Genomic DNA, 20,483 nt, shown 5'->3' with positions numbered 1-20,483 from the left:
TGTTTCATACCGCCACTATTTGGGTTGTGGTGATAACAATAACCACGTCAGATGTTTGCAGTAATTCCTTTCTTGTGTAGCAACCCAGCTATCGAGTCTCCGGACAATTTTCCACGCTGATAAAAATAAACCTTTTCAGGTCTCGCCAGACTGGGTTAGTACCAACCATCTTGGCGTGAGGGTGGGAGGTGTAAGTGGTCAAGGTCATCAAGGCTATGCCTTTAGGGTAAGATTAACCGGTATTGATGGTGGTGTTGGGGGCTAACCATCTTGGCGTAAGCGTGGGAGAGGGTTAGGGTTTGGGCAGTACGAATAAGATAAACCGGCAGGTTTAAACATAACAATGGGGGAAAGGTGTCAACGCCAGGTCACTATATGCGTAATAATCGACTAACGCGTATGGCATGTCCCAGTCGTTATCTTCACTAGCCACATGCCAAGTCACTTTTATGCTGACCATCTTGGTGAAAAGCGGTGGGCTGGTCAAGGCCCCTTTTACAGGGTAACTCAGGATACTGGGTGCAAATAAGGGAATTTCAATATTCACACAAAGTCTCAAGGTGGCGAAGGGGCTGACTTGCTGCCACTCATGTATGGACATTCCTTCGAACATTCGCCCGTTTCATTATGCGGATTTACTTTAAAGTAAAGGGATTTATGATTTCTTCAGTAGCTCTTATCATTTTCTACACTTTGATCTTAAAGTTAAAACATTGATTTCTGTGATCATCCATACATTTTGATTTAATGAAAAAGAAACTTGCCCGCTAACACTGTCACACGTCCCTTCATTACTATTGTAGAGATTGTTTCTTGACGTGGAGTTTCATAATCATGTACGCTGCAGTGATAACGTATTTTTTTCTGGTTTCAGCATTACACACAAAAAAAAAAAACAACAACCTGAAAGTTGTGAAAGATATAGAAATATTTATATAAAAATAGACCAACTAATTTTTGTCATAGCCTTGTTCTGTTGCCACAATTCAAGGCAGTCACAAAATACGTAAACAAATTTGAGCAGGCACTTCTTGTCGGCCAGTTCCTGAATAGTCTCACCGTCTTTAATGTCGAATCCAGACCTGCATCGCTCCAATGTCTGCATTCTCTACTGTCTCTTTCATACTTTATTTTTCAAATTAACATTGTCGTACTTGCACAACAGATAAGTTTGTGTAGTTGTCAGCCCTATGTCTGCAGGTTGTAATCTCCACAAACCAAAGAAAAGGCCTCGTTACTACGCACTAAAATGCTAAGCAACTTCATTGGCCAAGTAGCTGTGACATTAGCAAACCTTGCTGCTTGTCGAATGTAAGCTGGCCGTTGTTATCGTCAGATAACTGTTGGGTATCAACTCGTAAGCATTTTCCACCTTTAAAGAAATATGCATATTTTCTAAAACACCTCTCGACACACCAGTTTTCTGTTGGCAGGTGGTGTTCATGCTATGGCACGAGAGACCTCCTCACCGCTCAACAGAATTATTTAAAAATAATTGCACGCCATATCACCGAAATCATCAACTGTCACATAGACAGAAATACTGTACTGACTGTACACTTCAACTGTTTAAAAAACGGCATGGGATACTACCCGCCAATAACCAATAACCCATACTACCCTAAGCGGAAGTACAAATACAATATATATATACTAGCCTATACAAAAATAAAAGAATATCTAAAACTAGCTCTAACCTATAAAAATGGAAAATATAAAAATAGCTCTGTGAGCGCAAGCTCACATTCATTCCCCCCTTAAAATTTTTGCGTCCCCGCAAAACAAAATAAAAACAAACTACTAATGACATCTTCCATCAATTGATTAACACTAAAATCTACATTTAAAAAAATATATAAAAAAATTAGAGCTCCATTAACCAAAGGTACATAACATTAATTACATGGTCTCCAAAAGACAAAAGCAAAAAAAAAAAAAAAAAAAAAAAAAAAAGAATTAACATACACTTTTTAAAAAATATATAATTCATCTGGAATAGATCAAGCCACTTCTAATACATTTCATCATCTTTTAAAAAAAAATACTCTTAATTCTGTACATGCTCAACTAAAAAGCCTTTAAAAAGCTTTTAAATGCTAAATAAAAATGCATCATGACAGTAATTATATAACATGCGGGCTCATACTGCATAAATATTCTGCCCTGGCCTTTTTATCTACGTTCAACAAGAACTCTGCTTCCCACCGTTAGAAGGTTGATCCTTTACCTCTGGTATTCTGTATCATCCCGAAGGGAGGGGAGGGGGATTTTATAGAAAAATCATACAATTTGTGTACAAAAGTATTTTTCCAGTTAATTTTGGTTCTGTATCAACTGTTGATTGACTGTAGGCATATTCCAAGGCATCTACAAACGCAACGAAATCTTGGCGAATTTCTCCGTTTAAAATATATCGAAGACTCAGTGATAATTGCTCAGTGCCAGAAGCATCCGTGGTTTCATCCAGCAACATGGAAACAAAATTGTTTTCTTTCACTTTTTGCACGATGGTGTTTGTTATACTTTCTCCCATAAGTGATATTAGTTCATTTTGAATGGTTTTGCTAATGTACGTGGCGTATGACGCTGATGATTTCAAATGTTTTTCAAGTACCTGATCACCTGCATCAACTCGGAATTTCAGCAACTCTCTTAAGTTGCCTTCATTTTTATTCGAATTTCGTTGACGATCTGCAGGTTTATCATCCTCACTTTCTAAACTCTCTTCATCGTCAGAATCACACAAAAGTTTTCTATCATCCCTATGTCCACGTTAGGAATATTTTGTCTTCCTAACAGAATGATGGATTTTATGATAGGCTTTAACCTTTCTCTATTTTCTTTAATTTGTGCAAGACACGCTGAGTTAATTAGAATTAACAAGAGAAGGATTGAGATATGCTCTCATAAAATCATGTCCTCTTTGCACAGCTTCTTTATTAACATTGTGTTGCTCGTGAGTAACGAGGTCACCGTCTTTGACTACAAATACTTGTGAAAAAGTTGTGAGAGGTTTTTTCACAAGTATTTGTAGTGGCGTTTGATGGCTAATGCCTCCACAGTCGGTCTTCAACGCACAAAATTTACAATATAAACCTTGTTCGACATGTGAAAAAGTTAACCAAGTTTTGGAATTTTTCCAGGTGGCTTTGCGAAAGATACCTTTTTTCAGTTTTATTGTTTTTGTTGTGCGCTGAAAATGGAAGCTGATAGTCTCTGTCTGGCTTCCAACGATTGCTCAAAAGAATATATTTCTTGTTGTCATCAACGGCATTTTTTTTTTGCCAATATAGAGTCCGCTAGACCTTTTTTCCGTAGTAGTAACTCGGTCTTCAACAGTGTTAGAAGTACTACTTGTGAGCAGGCCAGGAGGCACTGAGTGGATAGACCTATTCTCTGCTCAACATTAAATTATTTAACAGTAGGCAGATGTTAGCGCTACTGGGTGGGCTCAATCTGTGCACCTCGGTATGGTCACCAAGGGGCTAGAGACATACTAACTATACTAACCTAAACTAAATAAAAGCAAGATAACGAAACTTTATTTACATAAAAATAAATGAATCAATAATAAAATATAATATATACACTAACCACTATAAACAACCCTCTAAATCTACGCCCCTACAAACTAACCAAACCAACTATCTATCACAAACTGATAAAACCAACCATCTAACTAAATCACGACAACTACTACGCTAGACCTAGATCTACACTAACACACTACAATAAACTAGTCTAGATCTACAATATTCTACTACTACAACCAACCCATAACTAAAACTAAAACAAGAACATCTTAGCCTTAGTACACTTACTATTAGCATTCACTAAGAACAGAAACAGACTATAACTAAACCACTAAGCCTAAGGCAACACTACAGAAACAAAATAAATCTAGATCTACAGCAGAGTAATAGCAGTTATAGCACAGCAGAGTAATAGCAGCTATTTCAGCAGTAATAATAGCAAACTTACAGGCCGTCCCGGGTACAGGAATAAAAATATTGAAAACAATTACTAGCATTTAAGATCACCAAGAGCTCTCGTCACACAGACAGAGATGCGGTACTGACCGTACACTGGTCAACTGTCCAAGAAACAGCATGGAGGACATAGCAATATATAGTATCCCGCACTAACCTATATAAAAAATATGTGGTATAAAATCTGACACTGTCCTATAAACTAAAATATATAAAAATAGCTCTAACCTATATAACAAAAATACATAGAAAAATAGCTCTGGGAGCGCAAGCTCACATACTGGTGCTGCATTTTTCATCAAGATCAATTCTCTAAATACAACTATATAATTATAATGTCGCAATTTCACTGTATGTTAATGATATACTGCTTATTTTAAAATTCTGTTCTAGCAAGAACGCCAAAGCATTCTTACGAAAACGACTAGTTATTTGCTTTGATGGTAAAAAGAATTAAGAGTGTATTTAACAAACTATGTTAAGGTTATTATTATTATTTAAATATAATTATTAACTTACCAGAAGATGATGATTTAAATCTTTTAACAAAACAATCTATTGTAGTGAAAAATGCTCGAGAAATTTACAACGTGCGTATCAAATTGTATTCGAGTCTAGTCTAATTATAATTCTCCCATTGATGCTTCCCCTGGAATTTCGTACGTACTAATGACCATTGTTTCATCTTTTTCCCCATTTAGTTCCTCCCGTTACGTAATACCTTCTACTTTCTTCAGGTGGGAGCTTGGACGACTAGTGTCCAAAGTTTAGGATCTACCTTCTGAGAAGGTCCACAAACTATTGATGTAATCTAGACTTCATTCAAACTGTTCAAATATTATTTTTAAACAAACTTTGTGTAAACTATATGGTATCTAGATATTTAGTCACCCGGAAATTTAGGCACCGTATAATTAGGCATTCTTCGACAAGGCGGAAAATTAGGCACTCTTTAATTAACGACCTTAATTTTGAAAATCATTTAAAAATGTTAACGTATATTTTATACTTAGGCTATGGGCTATCGGTGACCGTTTTAATAAATAGCCACTATAACGATTCTAACTAAAGAAAAGCTAACAAAATGGGGAAAAAAATGACAATCATGACAATGTGTGGAAAAAATGACTCCTGAGTCATTATATAATATAGGCATAACATGATTCAAGGGAGGGGAGGTAGAGAGTATTCTCCGTTCATTGCTTCCCTCCATCACCTACCCCTAAGATTGACTGGTGAGTTTTTAAAAGTGATCATTATGCAATTTGTGTAAATATTAAGTTACTTATGTAAATACTTAGATTAAAAAGTATTATAAAATATTTTTATTATGTCGGGGAGTTTTCGCGATAAATATAATCGCAATCGCCCTCTGCTTGTGCGAAAGGGAGGGGTCGTACTTTTAAAATGGGATGGGCATTGGGGGGGGGGGGCACACTCCCACTTTAAGGAGAGTATTTCTCGCAGGTAGATGTAAAATTGGTCGTAAAAGTTACGTAGCGAATCTTAAGCTTACACGCGGGGGGTCAAGGGTATAGAAACAAGATCAGCTTAGTACTAAGGAGTTTAAATGGAAGTCTGGGGATTATATTTTATAGGCCTTCAAAAAACTTTGGTAGACACATTTCTGTTAAAACCATCATTCTATTAATACAGTAATAAAAATTATAATACAAGGAAAATGCAGATAGTTTAATTTCATTGGGCAGTGTCGAAAGTTAGGGAAACGAGTGTTGTTTTTTTTTGTTTGAATTATGCGTGTGTATGTGTTAAAATAATGCATGCATGAGACTATTTTCCCTTTTTTTGTATTCGAACTTTTTTTTTATTGTGAAGAGCAAACAATTGGTACTGAAAACAAAAGGAATGGGGGAATCATACCTTCGCGAAAATCATAATAAATAAATTTTATTTATGTTAGAGAAGGCGAGGTTGAATTGAAGATCAACATTTTCACCGCCCCATCCCTTCCTTTTCGAAAAGTGCGACATCCTTAAAAAAGAAGCAAATTAAGTTTGAAGGGGAGAGGGCGATTTTATTTGTCTTAGGGGCTAATATTTATCTTAGCTATAACGTATTGTCTCGGTTTAAATATTGTAATAAAGTAACAAAATAATTTATTTTTATATGGAACTTATTGAGTCTTATTTCTTTACATAAATAATACCTTGTTTTTTGGAAGATCTATTAATTCAGGCAACCTATCTTCCTGCTCTAACGGCACTAGGAAATAGAAGGAACACATTAATGAATTAGCATTGAACTAATGGAACAAAAAATGTCCCTATTTTTGTTTCTTTGTCTCTTTTTTTTTTTTTGGTCTTTTAGTGTATTTTATTAGGTTTCGTGTTAATTTTTTTTTTTGTTTTCTACTAATCTTTGTTCTATGTATTGCGTTATTATATTAAGAACACCTGGCATTAGCGTTTTACACCGTTGTAATGTTTTTCTGTTATTTAAAAAGTCCTCGTCTGACAAATAAAAACATTAAATTGATATGAAAATTTTAATTTTTAAGCAAATTTATTTACAAAACTTACAAAGCAAAAAAAAAAAATCTAAAAAAAATGTTTTCGTTAAGGTGAGATTGTGTAATACTAAGAGCTGACTATAATTTACAAAACAAAGTCATTTTGAAAACAAAGTTGATTTAAGTCTTATAAGAGTCTAGTGAAATCTTATGTTGTGTCAAATTCCCTTTAAGAATTGTTCTAATGTTTTTTTCCGTATATTGTGTACACACATTGTGTAGTCTTTTTTGTTGGTCAATAAAAAATCTTTTTGTATTTCTTTAATGGCGGATTTCCAATAGCGTCCTTTCCTATTATTGCATTTACTGCTGCCTCTTCTTTTTGTAAAGTTTTAATTAATTTCCAACTTGAAGGGTGTTGGAAAAAACTGTTGTTCCATCCTTCACAAATGTTGTTAGTTCTGGGTTAACTGTTTAATGTAGCCGAATGGACGTTCCACACTTGTGGAGGAAAGATGGGAGGTACACGTCGAAAACGAAGAGACAGAATATTTGTTTGTGTGCGTGGGTTTCTTCGCACTATTAAACCAGAAACATATGTCTCATCGAAATAATTCAAAAGTGGAAGTGCTTCTTCTGGACAAAGGCTCTGAAGCAAAGCCATTACGTCATTTACTGGTAGAAAGGAATCGATCTGGCCACAAAATTGTCTGAATTCTTCACTTTCCTTGTACTTGGTAACAAGACCAAGTTCTTGAATTTTCCGCCACGTATTTTGGGCAAGGTGATTAAAAACACCGCTGTATGTGTAAATGATGCCCAAATACACTTTGAATGGAGTTAATAACAGACTTTTCAAAATCTACAACTGTCGATGGGTCTGGATTTAAATCTAGTTCATGGCAACGATTAACAATTGCTTGAAACATAGTTGCGTACGTTTCTTCTGTTTTGGATTGTAGACAGGAACACAGTCGAAACCGCTGTATTGCCTAGGGGAACACATATGACATATAGCTGTAGGAAGCCATTCGGAGCCATTTTATAGCTGCCATCCATCAGCCAAGTATCACTTGATACAAGTAATCTTAGCGACTCGTCAGAACCAAAAACATAAATTCGATTATTTATATCTGGCCCATTATCGAAAATCAAAAACTGTTTTGGCTCAGGCCCCAAAGTCATAGCCCATGGGCCATCTATAATTAGTTCAGTAAGATACTCTGGGACCCGTGGACATTGACTAGTTTTCTGATATCTTAGGTTTCACAGGGTAGAGAAGACTTTTCTTCGGGTGTCAGATGTTCCAAACAATTCATAACAGTTCCACTTAATTCCTATGTGCCTTCATCAGTTTCTCTGGAGAAAGGCTGCTAACAAAACCGAGAGTGGTATCATTTTGTATTGCCTCCTTTCTTTTCTTGTCATCTCTCTTTTGGATCATCATCTTTTGCACCAGAATCTTAGCCTGGTATATTTCTTTTTCTCTTTCACACATGCTACTTCTTTTAAGGGCAGCTTGGCGGACAGCGAACTTAATTATCTGCTGTGCTCTTGAAATGTTTTGCTTTCTAGCCACTCCATTGTTTTATTAATTTTAAATTTTACTTTGCCATCAATAAAACCTGTTGTAGCGTTTTTTTTGATCTTTCACAATGGGCATCTAACATGCCTAAAAGTAGTAAAGCCCTTTCACTGTGCATATTATGAAGAGGAGCTGACGATGTCTTGAACAAAAGGTCTGTGGAGATATTAGATAGATCCCCTATTAAATAATTTTTCAGCTATCTAAAACCTTTTTAAAACCTTCTGCAAGAGCCTTTGCAATGCTAAGAAAAAAATCATCCACATCCCCATTTCTCAGAACTTTGAGTTCAGAGTCATCGCTGTCCAAGTCATTTCCGAAGCAGTCGACTCTTGCTTCAAGAAAGCATGCAGGGTTGGTTTCAAAAGTAGTTAGAGTTTCCATAATCACTTTCAAGAATGGTACCTAAGTCATAAAGTATTTTTTGAATGACAATCTTACAGTACCACATTGAGAATACAATGTTCATTATAATCTATATACTTTACCAGAGATGCTTTTACTTTACTACTACCATGTCTTGATTTTTATAAAACGTCATCCAAGGACCAGTCAAAAGCTTCCCATATTGTCCTGCAAATTTATAAAAAATGTAAACATCAAAAATGTTTCATAAAATATATTGTGATCATCGGTTTTAATAAAATCAATAATTACCCAGTGCCCTCTATTGTGTAAGAATAACAGGATTCTGAAGATCATTTAACTCTCCCAAGCGTAAAGATCCATCAGTGCAGTATTTTTCAAAAAATATTGTCAAAATGCTTTTTAAGTGTATGATGATCTCATTGTAGTTTCACCCTTCAATAGTTGTGGGATCCCAGGCTATAGAAGCTACTTGTTTATCTGCGAGAAACAGATGTTCTGCTACTTGCAAATCTGATATGATGCCCATTTCGTATGCCATCTGTGCTGTAATATTTGGAGCAGGAATCCTTACAAGAGTGCTATTGGTTAGTACTTTCATAATATAATCAACCAAGGTTCCTGCTCGCTCAACAGGTACCTGATTTAATAAACAGAAGAAAAGGAATTTACGTGTATCAGCATCATATGATTTTTGCAAATATCATTTATCATTAGCTTCTTTACCTTTAAGAATATTGGCATTAGCCTCAGCTAAAAGCAAATTCAAATGTTCCACTCCGTCTTTAGCCTTTTGGAGTTCGGATGTTTTTTCCAATGTGCTCTTTGTTTAGCTCTTTAAGATCTTTTATATATTTCCTTTCATTAGCACGCTGACAAGATTCTAATTCCATTATTTTATTGCGCATAGACTGTATTTGGCTAATTTCCTATTTTCTTTGAGAAAATTTGTGTACTTTTCTTTCCAAATCTGTTTTTCTTTTTTTAATTTGTTAATAATATTAACCGTAGGCCACAGAAACAGAACCTTTATGTCATCTGCCCTATAGACCACAAGGTCTGAAAGGGGAAATTTACTTTTTTTTAAAAAATAATATCAGACTTTCTCTTAAGTTTCTGGTTATTTCTTCTGATATTGCAAGTTTGTCTTAGTTTTAAATTTTGTTCTCTAGCTTCTTTTAATTCTGATATTATTGCATGTTCTTTATTATTATGTAATTTGGATTTTTTTTTAAAGAAGGAGGGCTGTTCATGTTAGGACTGGGAACCCTCTTTTGATTTACAATGACAGTTTTTCTAATATCACTGGCAAAGTCTTTATCAAACAAATCTCTTAAAGTGTTGCAATTAACAAGAAATTTCTTCTTCAAAGTTTGAACTTTCTGGTGCAAATGCCTTAATTTTATGCTGATATTACAAAAAAAATATATTTTCACTCTTCATCTGCTAACGCTGGGCCTTGATTTAAAAAAGAAACTAGTAAATTTGTTACATAAAGTTTCTGAAAATTCTTTGAATGGAAAAAATATATAACGTGTCCATTTTTCAAAGTTTGAACTTTCTGGTGCAAATGCCTTAATTTTATGCTGATATTACAAAAAAAAATATATTTTCACTCTTCATCTGCTAACGCTGGGCCTTGATTTAAAAAAGAAACTAGTAAATTTGTTACATAAAGTTTCTGAAAATTCTTTGAATGGAAAAAATATATAACGTGTCCATTTTTCAAAGGTATTTGACATTGTTGACCATCCCAAACATACTCATTCAGGAGAGTCTGGAAATTACGCAATTTATCATGCATTATGCTGCAAATAAAAAAAAGTCATTAAATCAACATTAAGTTTTACTTATAATGGTACTAAGAAAGAGTCAAAATTATTATCATATATATGCATATGTTGTAAAATATTGAGCCCCAAATATGTGGGTTACTTTTAGGCGTCATCATTTGACTTCGTTTTCCGTTCTCCCGAAGTATTCCATTGTGCTTGATTTCACATTCCACATTTCTATACTTACATATATATTACACATACATGAATAGCAGCACCAGGGACCAAGTTTTTAAGAGAGTAGTGAATTGGAATGCGCCGACCGAGGCTCGAACCTGTGACTCTGGATTCGACACCACCGCCTAGCGATAACGCACTAAGCGAACTTAACCTCTAGACCATCGGAATGTCCAAAAAAAAACACATTCTTCTGATCCAGACTCATTTCGCCCGTATGCAAATTACCACCACAGTGGTCACAAGCCCTAGCTAGCCTCTCCCCCACCTCGCAGCATCCGTTCAACAACTTCAATAGAACCGACACAGACAGCCGTTAGGCGTATCAGACAAACGATGGCTTTATCTAATTGTATATCTCTCACAATGACAAGTGGACAACATAAACACATTACATATAGAAGCTTCAGTGGGTATGAGCAATTAAGCTGTGAACGTAAACATAGAGTTGAAGCTAGGTGCTGAAACAAATGATGATACATACATATATATTATACAAAAATGAATAGCAGCACCAGGGACCAGAGTCACAGGTTCGAGCCTCTGTCGGCGCATTCCCTTATTTTCGTAGCATTTTAATTCACTACGGTACTTTCTCTCTTTAAAAAAAAACAAACTTGGTTGAGATTCTGGCCAGAGGAAACCTCTGGAGTTACATCGGTAGTTAGTTTCATGGTGTATAGAATGATGAAAAGTTCTTCTTCATCACTCTCAGGCAGTTTTGCGACAGTAAAGCGAGAGAGGGCATCACCATTAGTGTTTCACTTGCCAGCTCTGTATTCCATTTCTACACATCTAGTTCAGCTACCCACTTTTGTTTAGCTCAGATGGTTTTTGTAATAGTATGCTAGTAGAGACTAACAAACACTTTCTTGTCTGTTTAAATGCTCTTTTATTCATGTTAGATCGTCCATATATGTAGGCCTAAAAGAAATTCAATTATCCCCCCCCCCCTATCTGTTAATTAGCACAGTCTTTCGACATGCCAGCAATGTGGGTTACTGGGTAACAATAACATTTACTATCACATCTCCCTTCTTACAAATGTGAGCAGGTCAAGCAGGTGCGAGTGGGAAAGACCTATTCTTACTGCTCAACATTAAAATTTACCAACAGTAGGCAGATGTTAGCACTACTGAGTGGGCTCAATATGTGACACCTCAGTCTACGACCAAGGGGCTAGAGTCGCCTAAGCAACCAGACGTACTAAACTATACTAACTAACTAAGAAGAAGCAATAACGAAACTTTACTTCAAATTAAATAAAACAAAAAGATACTTAATTTACATAAAAATAAATGAATCAATAATAAAATATAATATATATACACTAATTTGACTAACAACTACTACTGAACCCATCAACTAACTAAAACCCTATCTAACACAAACTGATCAAACCAACTATCTAACTAAATCACTACAACTAGTGCAACTACTACACTAGACCTAGATCTACACAAAAACACTACAATAAACTAGTCTAGATCTACAATATCCTACTACTACAACTAACCCATAACACTAAAACAAGAACACCTTAGTCTTAGTACCTTACTAACTAGACTAAACTAATTACTAACTAGCTAAAGCAAGAAACGGACTATAACTAAGCCTATAACTATAAAGGCTACAATACAAAAACAAAATAACACTAGATTCTAGATCTACAGCAAGAATAACAATACTAGATCTATCAATACAAAATAGCTGTTTATACTTATAGCAGAAACAAAATTAGAAAATAACACTAGATTCCCTAGAATTAGAATAGATCTACTACAGCAATTATAGCAGCAATATAAGATACAGCAGCATGTATTTCAGCAGTAATATTCATCAGTAACACAGCAGTAATAATAGCCTGCAAAACATAAATGCAAAACTATATTATATTCTATTAGGACTGATGGACGCCGCCATCTTTAATACAGCATGTTGCCAACTATTATGACAAATAGTCCAAGTAGAAAATAAAATAACTACCTTACACATAGTGTGACATAGATCTAGTAAAAGAAATAGTTACAAACTTACAGACCGTCCCAGGTACAGAATAATAAAATAATTAGACGACAGACCACAAATATCTTCAGCTGCCACACAGACAGTTATGGTACTGACCACTGGTCAAATGTACACTCAACTGTTTTAAGACAGCATGTAGTACATCACTTTTATACTATCCCGCACTAACCTATATAAATATGCGGAAGTACAATTATAAAATCTGACACTAACCTATAAAAATAAAATATATAAAAATAGATCTAACCTATACATCAAAAATACATATAAAACTAGCTCAGGGAGCGCAAGCTCACATTCATCCCGCCTTAAATTTTTGCGTCCCCGCAAAACAAGATAATAACAAATTACTTAAAATGTATTACAAACATACTGCTGACATATTCTACCATCAAAGAAAATATACACTAAAATCTATTTGACACAAAAAATATTACAGCTCCATGACATGACTTAAATTACATAAAAACACAAAAAAGTATTCTATTCTGTACACTCTCAAATAGGTACAGCAACTACTAAGCTTTAAAAAAGCTTTTAAAAACACATGTAGATAACATGTACTCATAGAGTCACTACAAACTAATACATCTTGATAAATAGTAATGCAATCAACATATTAAAATAAAAAAAATTACAAATGCAAGAATTATGCTAGTAAGGGCGAGGAAACGAACTTCATTTCCTCCTCTCGTACATATCTGTAAGTACTGCCGTCTTCTGCTTCTACCATGTATGTACCAGCCAGAAGCATACTTGGGTACTGCAGTAATTACAAAACACGAGGGTTCATACTGCATGAACATTCTGCCTTGGCCTCTGACTCTCTGTTCGACAAGAACTCTGCATCCAATGTTAAGAAGGTCGTTCCTTTTCCTCCGGCCTTCTGAATCATCCTGAGAATTAAGGGAGGATTCAGGCTGATGCAAATCTAGGAAGGTGTGTGTTTCCCTATCACCCTCCGTATGGTTTTTGGTAGCGTCAGCTGAGGCTACTTCTGCATGCATTGACAACATTTCTGTGGTACTGACCACTGGTCAAATGTACACTCAACTGTTTTAAGACAGCATGTAGTACATCACTTTTATACTATCCCGCACTAACCTATATAAATATGCGGAAGTACAATTATAAAATCTGACACTAACCTATAAAAATAAAATATATAAAAATAGATCTAACCTATACAACAAAAATACATATAAAACTAGCTCAGGGAGCGCAAGCTCACACAAACATTTAATGATAAAACATCTATAAAACTATTTACACAATAACTAAGGCCATGGTGGGCTCACAGCGGTTTGTGACAGTACTAGCAATCGCAGTCTCGGGTTCTGTAACTTGCGATTCGTAGGATGTATCAGAATTGTCCCATTCAAATACATCTGGAGTTTCTTAACATTTTTCTATTTCTTCTGTATGTGGCCCCTTGAGGTGTCTGTACAAAATATGATCTTGACGTTGAAGCTTCTGAGATGACAGTGGCTGGCTTCCATTGACTTCCAGGATACTTTTGCATAAAGACATTGTTTCCAGGATGAAACTGTTGTCTTTCAGGGCGTCTAGCCGTTTTGTCATATTTTCTTTGATCATTTTTTCCCCATACATCTGCCATTTCTTTCTGGTCTGGAACTTGTGGTGTGAGATAAGTATTTGTTGTCGGAAGATTAGTTCTCAAACGTCTGCCCATGAGCAGCCTTGCTGGTCAAGGTCCATCTTGACTTGGGGCATTTCTGAACTGTAGCATGGCTAAATATGGGTCTTGGCCAGATGTTTTAGCTTCTTTTTTCAATTCTTCTCGAAGTGCCACTGGAACCTTTCTTGCTGCATGTACCACTGGTCTTATGTTTGGATCAACTTTGATTGTATACTCTTCTTTCAAGCATCCAAGGCCAGTAAAAACATCAGCATAGTTGTTTAATGTTTCATTTTCTAAAAAATCTACTCTCTGAATAAGGTTCATCTGCTGGCAACCTGGTAGACCCAAAATTGGTTTGGAGTTTGTATCTACTACTTGAAATTCTATCCATGCAGTTTTTTCTTTTACTGAACATTGAATGTGTGTTTTGCCAACAACCTTTAAATGTTCACCACTGTATGGTGACTTCTGGAGTTCTGGAGTTTCTTTCTTCGAAGTTGATTGAAAATCCTATAAGGAAGAATGTTGACTTGTGCTCCGGTATCCAATATAAATGTTATATGTTTGTATTCTAGAGTGATAACTGCATTCCACTCATTACATTGGTTTTGTGAACCTATACTGCCTATTAAAGAAGTTTCAGACATGGTATCATCTGTAGCTTCAGTCTTGTAATTGATGAACTGGGTGTTATTTGATCTGCATACACTAGAAAAATGGTTCATTTTGTCGCATATGTAACATATTTTACCGTAAGCTGGACACTGCTTTGGTAAATGTTGTCTGCCACACTTGCCGCAGTTCAAGGTTAATTTCGTTCTACGAAAGTTATTTGTAGCTGAAGACACCGCTTGAACGTCACATTCTTCTTTCATGACTTTGAGTTGCCATTCAGTTGATTCCGCTGCTAGGCAAATGTGTTCAGTTTTGATAATGTTCAGATCAGGTTCTCTTAAAAGTCTTGCTCTTGTGCTCTCATTTTTTTATGCCGCCTACTATTTGGTCTTTAATTAGTGAATCTCTTAGTGACTCAAATTCACAAGACCTTGCCTTGAGTTTGAGGTCGGTCAAAAAGCTGTCAAAGGTTTCTCCTTCATTTTGACTTCTCTTGAAAAAAATATGCCTTTCAATTGTTACACTCTTCCTCGGAAGGCAGTATTGTTAGGTAATGGCCACCGTAACAGAAGTTATGACTAATTCCTTTAAAAAAACTCTCCAAGTTAATTCTAACTGACCATGTAGCAGTGATGTTGGTAATCCTTGTAGCATGTCGAATAAAAGATGGACGTTGTTTTCGTCCAACGACTCCTGCTTTCATATCCTTATTAATTTTTCTGTTTCCACTTGTAAACATTGTAGTTCTTTGAGAAATTTCCATAAATTTGGATACTGAGCCCCAAACGTGTGGGCCACTTTTAAGTGAAACCCCTCGACTTCATTGTCTGTCCTCCCAAAGTGCTCTAATGTGTGTGATCGCACATTGCACATTTCAGTGGCTGCAACTCTAGGTGCACGCCTGATACCTGCAATGTTGTGCCCAATGTAATTTATTTTAAAGTAGGTTAATAAATTGTCAAGCTTCTGCTGTATGTTCTGTTGCTGCAGCAGTTTCCAGGGCTGGGGGATAACCGGAAGCTCTTCTCAACTGTTAATAACTTCTTCGGGTAGGGTGAATGCCATTGCAGCTATCATCGTTAATCGGGTTGAATTTCCACCACTCTGGCCATAAAAAGTTGACAACTCAGTTTCTGTAATCTTTTTCCAAATATTTTAATTTAGATGGAAAAAAAAAACACGTGATGACAGCGTTGGGACATTCTCCTTGCACGACGTTAATGGCCGCTCCTCGAAGTCCATCGTAATTCTTTGAGGCTCCCATCCAGGAAGAAACATTTTTAATCGATTAAACCCTCTTCTGTATGTGTCCTCTGATTTGTTGGGAAATTAAAAACAAATTAAAGGCACTGCTTGACCAGGTTTGTGATCATCACCTCCCATTCTGGTTCCATGCAATGTGTAGAAGAAAGAGCTGAGGTGTACATTGGAATGTGCCATCCATAAGAATAGCATTACAGCTTCTTGGAAAGTCAAGATTTAAATCTGTCCCAAACATCAATATCCTTTCTTCGCCATTAGTAGCTGGTCCAGAATCCCATAGCAAAAAGCGATGGGGCTGATAAATGTTACCAGTTCATTGATATTGTTCTGGGATTTGTGTTTCATCTCGTGATTGTGGCAGAGGCAGTTGGCACTTGAGATCTGTTTCTACTTCTCTGTATATTTCGCTTTATGTGATTAACTACAGGTTATCTTGCTTTTGCAGCTGCATACGTTACCATCAAAGAACTTTGCAAAATGTTGGTAGTAGTGTCACATCCTATGTCATCAGCAACAAGTCGTTTCAAATTATTTTTGACCTGACGAATTTCACATCTTTACGCATCTGGAAGATGGTTATGTTGTTTCGTCTGTTCAAAATCATTCCTGTTGTTTCTGGTGATTCCACGTGCAGGGCAGGCTGGTCTTAGCTCACAAGTCCATTATTCAGTTCCTTGTTTACTTGGCGCTCTGTGTCTTAAGTAGCAAAATCCATCTTGAGTTTTTAAAATCACACGCCATTTCTTTGAGTTGATAGAATGTAAATTTGGCATTTTATGCACTTTACATTATTGTATACACTAAAACCAGTGAAGTTTGAAGGCGCTATTAAAACCAATGCTGAAAATAAATATTGATTGTATTAGCATGATTGGTATAGAAACTTGGTTTTAATATTAATTATATTATTATATGTTTCGGTGTAATAGATTGGATTTTTGTTTGGTACAGATATGAGATACTGTTCTTGTACTATAGTTATTGTTGTTAAAGGCCTGTAAGTATTTGTTTTAAGGAATTATTTAGTCTACATTTGCCAAATAATACCCCTTCCCTTCCCATAATCACTAACCTTGTCGATTCTTTTGTTGGGAAAGGCTTTACTCAGGTGTCTAGCCACACAGGCTAAGACAAAGTCACACAGACTTAAACATCTAAAAAATAAAACATCATGAACTCATATTTACCACTTAGCTGACATGTTCAGTCAAGTGGCAAAACACATAAAATGAAAAAATAACATCTCTAACAGCGTCATAACACTAACCTAAAGTTAATGTGTAATAACATAAGTACCCATGCTCAGACAAATCAACTTGTTATCATGGCATTAATGAGCAAAATAAATTGTCTCAAACAGTCAAACCTACTACATCATGAAACCATTACATGCCTCCTAAAGGCAACAACAGTACTACAACAAATATAGCTTAACATTTAACTCAGTCATGGCCTCCAAGACAAAGTAACATTAACAAGTACCTTGACGGCACATTGAACATTTACATGACTAGAAAAATGTACATCAGTATTCCACTACGACCAACAAATCAACTATATTCGCTGTTAAGAGCCCAATAAAGACTTTAACCTGGCCTTTTTTGTTGGTGGTTCAACTGCTTCAGAGAAGACGTGTGCTTGTGTTACAGTTTCTGACGTGTTGCACAAATTAGGACTCTTGCCTTTGCTTCAGTTTGCATTCTCGTTTGGTACAAGAGATTTGAAACGAGGGTCAAGCAATGTTGCTATGCTGTACAGACGGTTATTGTCTAAGTTTTCAAACCTGCTGTTCAAGCATTCCAGTAATGTACTTTTCATATTTTTAATTCCTTTATCATTACCCTCACGCAGTGGGAATGTCTTCAGAACATGTACTAATGGAATCACAATGGAAATAGAAGCTGCCGCTGCACTTACTTCACGGGTAACTTCCTCAAAAGGTTGTAGAACAGCCACTTTCTCACCAACAGACCACTGGCTTGGAGATAAATTGCTTAATGTTTCATTTTCTGCACAGTACAGTGTTATGGCTCGACGTTGCTCCAACAGCCTCTTTAACATAAGGACGGTCGAGTTCCAGCGGGTAGTGACGTCTTGAATCAACTAATGTTGTGGAAGACCCAGTTCGCTCTGTAGTTTATGTAAACGGTCAGTTGCCGAGGACGAATGTTTAAAATGGCATACTATTTTTCGTGCTGCATTAATCATATCCACTACACATTGCTGACTCCAAACACCGTCGTGTACACAAAGTTTTATTGTATGTGCAAAGCAACCAACACTTGCAAATTTACCATCACGAAAGCATTTGGTGATGTTTGCTGCATTGTCACGTAGAACCAAATGACAGTTTTCTCGAGGTATGTTCCAATTTTCAAGTGATGTTTCGAATGCTGACAGCAAATTTGCAGCCGTATGCTGGCCATTAAATTTTGTACAATGCAAAACATAGCTGCTTCGGTCAAATGACTCATTCAACCAATGGGCAGTTAAACCAAAATATGATTCAGTGGTACTATCAGCTGTCCAAGTGTCCGTTGAGAAAGCAATGCTTTTAGCATCAGATAGCATTTCACGAAGCTTTGAAGAAATATTGTCGTAGATATCTGGAATTACGCGTTCTGTAAAATATTTGCGACTAGGCACAGTGTATCTTTTCTCCAGGACTTTTAAAAGTTCAATAAATCCAGGCTTCTCAACTGTAATACCAAAATACTAAAACACGCTTTACTACTCTAGGTCTATATGAACAGGCAAAGGCAGCAATAACAAAACATAGCAGCAGTTGCAGCAGTAACAATAGCCATATCCAAAAGATCATCACCTGTCACACAGACACAGATACTGTACTGACTGTACACTTCGACCGTTTAAGAAAAAGCAATAACCCATACAACCATAGGCGGAAGTACAAATGCTAATTCTGGCACTAGCCTATAAAAAATAAAAGAATATATAAACATAGCTCAAACTCAAACTAAATATAAAAATACCTATAAAAATAGCTCAGGGGGCACATGCTCACATTCACCCCCGCTCAAAACTTTTGCGCCCCGGCAAAACAAAATAAAAAATTACTGGAAATACATTACGTACCTTCGACTTCCGCAGCCAAATGACAAAATATCCATAAATAATAATAATAATGCTAACATCAAATGACTGACACATATGTACATAAAAAATTACACTTCTTAAAAATACAAGTAAATAATGTACAGAAAATTAGATTAATCAGAGGAAATCAACATCTCTTTCTCCAAGACCCTGCGATAGGTGCTACCTTCTTCAGCTTCGACGGTGTATCAACCATTGGTATATCTAGGCCTTTCTGTAATGATGAAAGGGGTGCGCTCATTCTGTCCAACCATTCTGCCTTGGCCTTTTATGGGACGTTCAACCTTCACTATACTACCTACAGTCCACTTTCTCCCTTGGGCCTGTTGGACTGTTGGACTGTCACACCATGCTCTCGCAAATATGTGGGCACAAAAGGAACTGGACTCTGGGATCGTTGTACAGGGTAGCTATGCAATGTGTCTACCTGTATATTGCTCATCGTCAGTTATAGGCACTTCTGACCTGATAAGGGTCATCTGTGCCACAGAAGGTTGGCTTGCGTGGGCCAATGACTCAGGTGCAGTGTTGGGTCCTCTGGTACCTCGAGGCGTCTCAACCGATGATCCTGTTGGCTTGGGGGCATTCTTAGCCCGTCTTACATCTCTTGCAATAACATTAGGTTCTTGTCTTTGTTAACATGGCCATAAGTGAGCAGTATGCTTTTTCCAAACAATTCTTTACTACTGGTCTTTTTTTCTTGTGAAAATGTCACAGAAGCTAGTGTGTGTACAGTTGTGAAAGAAATATCATTCATTAGTTTATTATTATTTAAATGCTATAGTTTCATTTATTTGAGATTACTCCAAGGTTTGATCCAATTATTTTTTTGTTTTATTCTGCTTGTTATTAGGCTCATGTAAATGTGAGCAGCTCAGGAGGCGCTGCTGGACCTTTATCTGCTCAACAATTTATTAACAGTAGGCAGATGGCTCTAGTGAGCGGGCCCAATCTGTGCACCTCGGTCTGCGACCAAGGGGCTAGAGTCGCCTAAGCAACCAGACAGCACAGCTAAACTAAACTATCAATAACAAAAGCAAAAATACATTCAGTCTCACCACATATGCGACTGACAGCTCTAAACTGAAGAAAAATAACAAAATTATGTCATTGTGCCTATTACTTCCCTTGTGAATCTAATTCTCAGTTGTCTGTCTTGTTCTTGATACCGTTGTCAATATTAGATTAGGTAGCTGCCGTTTGTAGGTTTCTAGAGCTATCAAATATTGAGCTATAGTGAAAGTATTCACTTTTCTTAGGTTTTAGGTCTTTGATTGCAAGTCACTATTTGTCTTTAGTACAGATATTGTAAATCTAGGATAAAGATACACACTCTTAGGTCTTTGATTGCAAGTCACTATTTGTCTTTAGTACAGATATTGTAAATCTAGGATAA

The sequence above is a fragment of the Biomphalaria glabrata genome, chromosome 2 (assembly GCF_947242115.1).
Source record: "Biomphalaria glabrata chromosome 2, xgBioGlab47.1, whole genome shotgun sequence".
NCBI lineage: Eukaryota > Metazoa > Mollusca > Gastropoda > Planorbidae > Biomphalaria > Biomphalaria glabrata.
Note: the sequence above shows the minus strand (reverse complement) of the source record.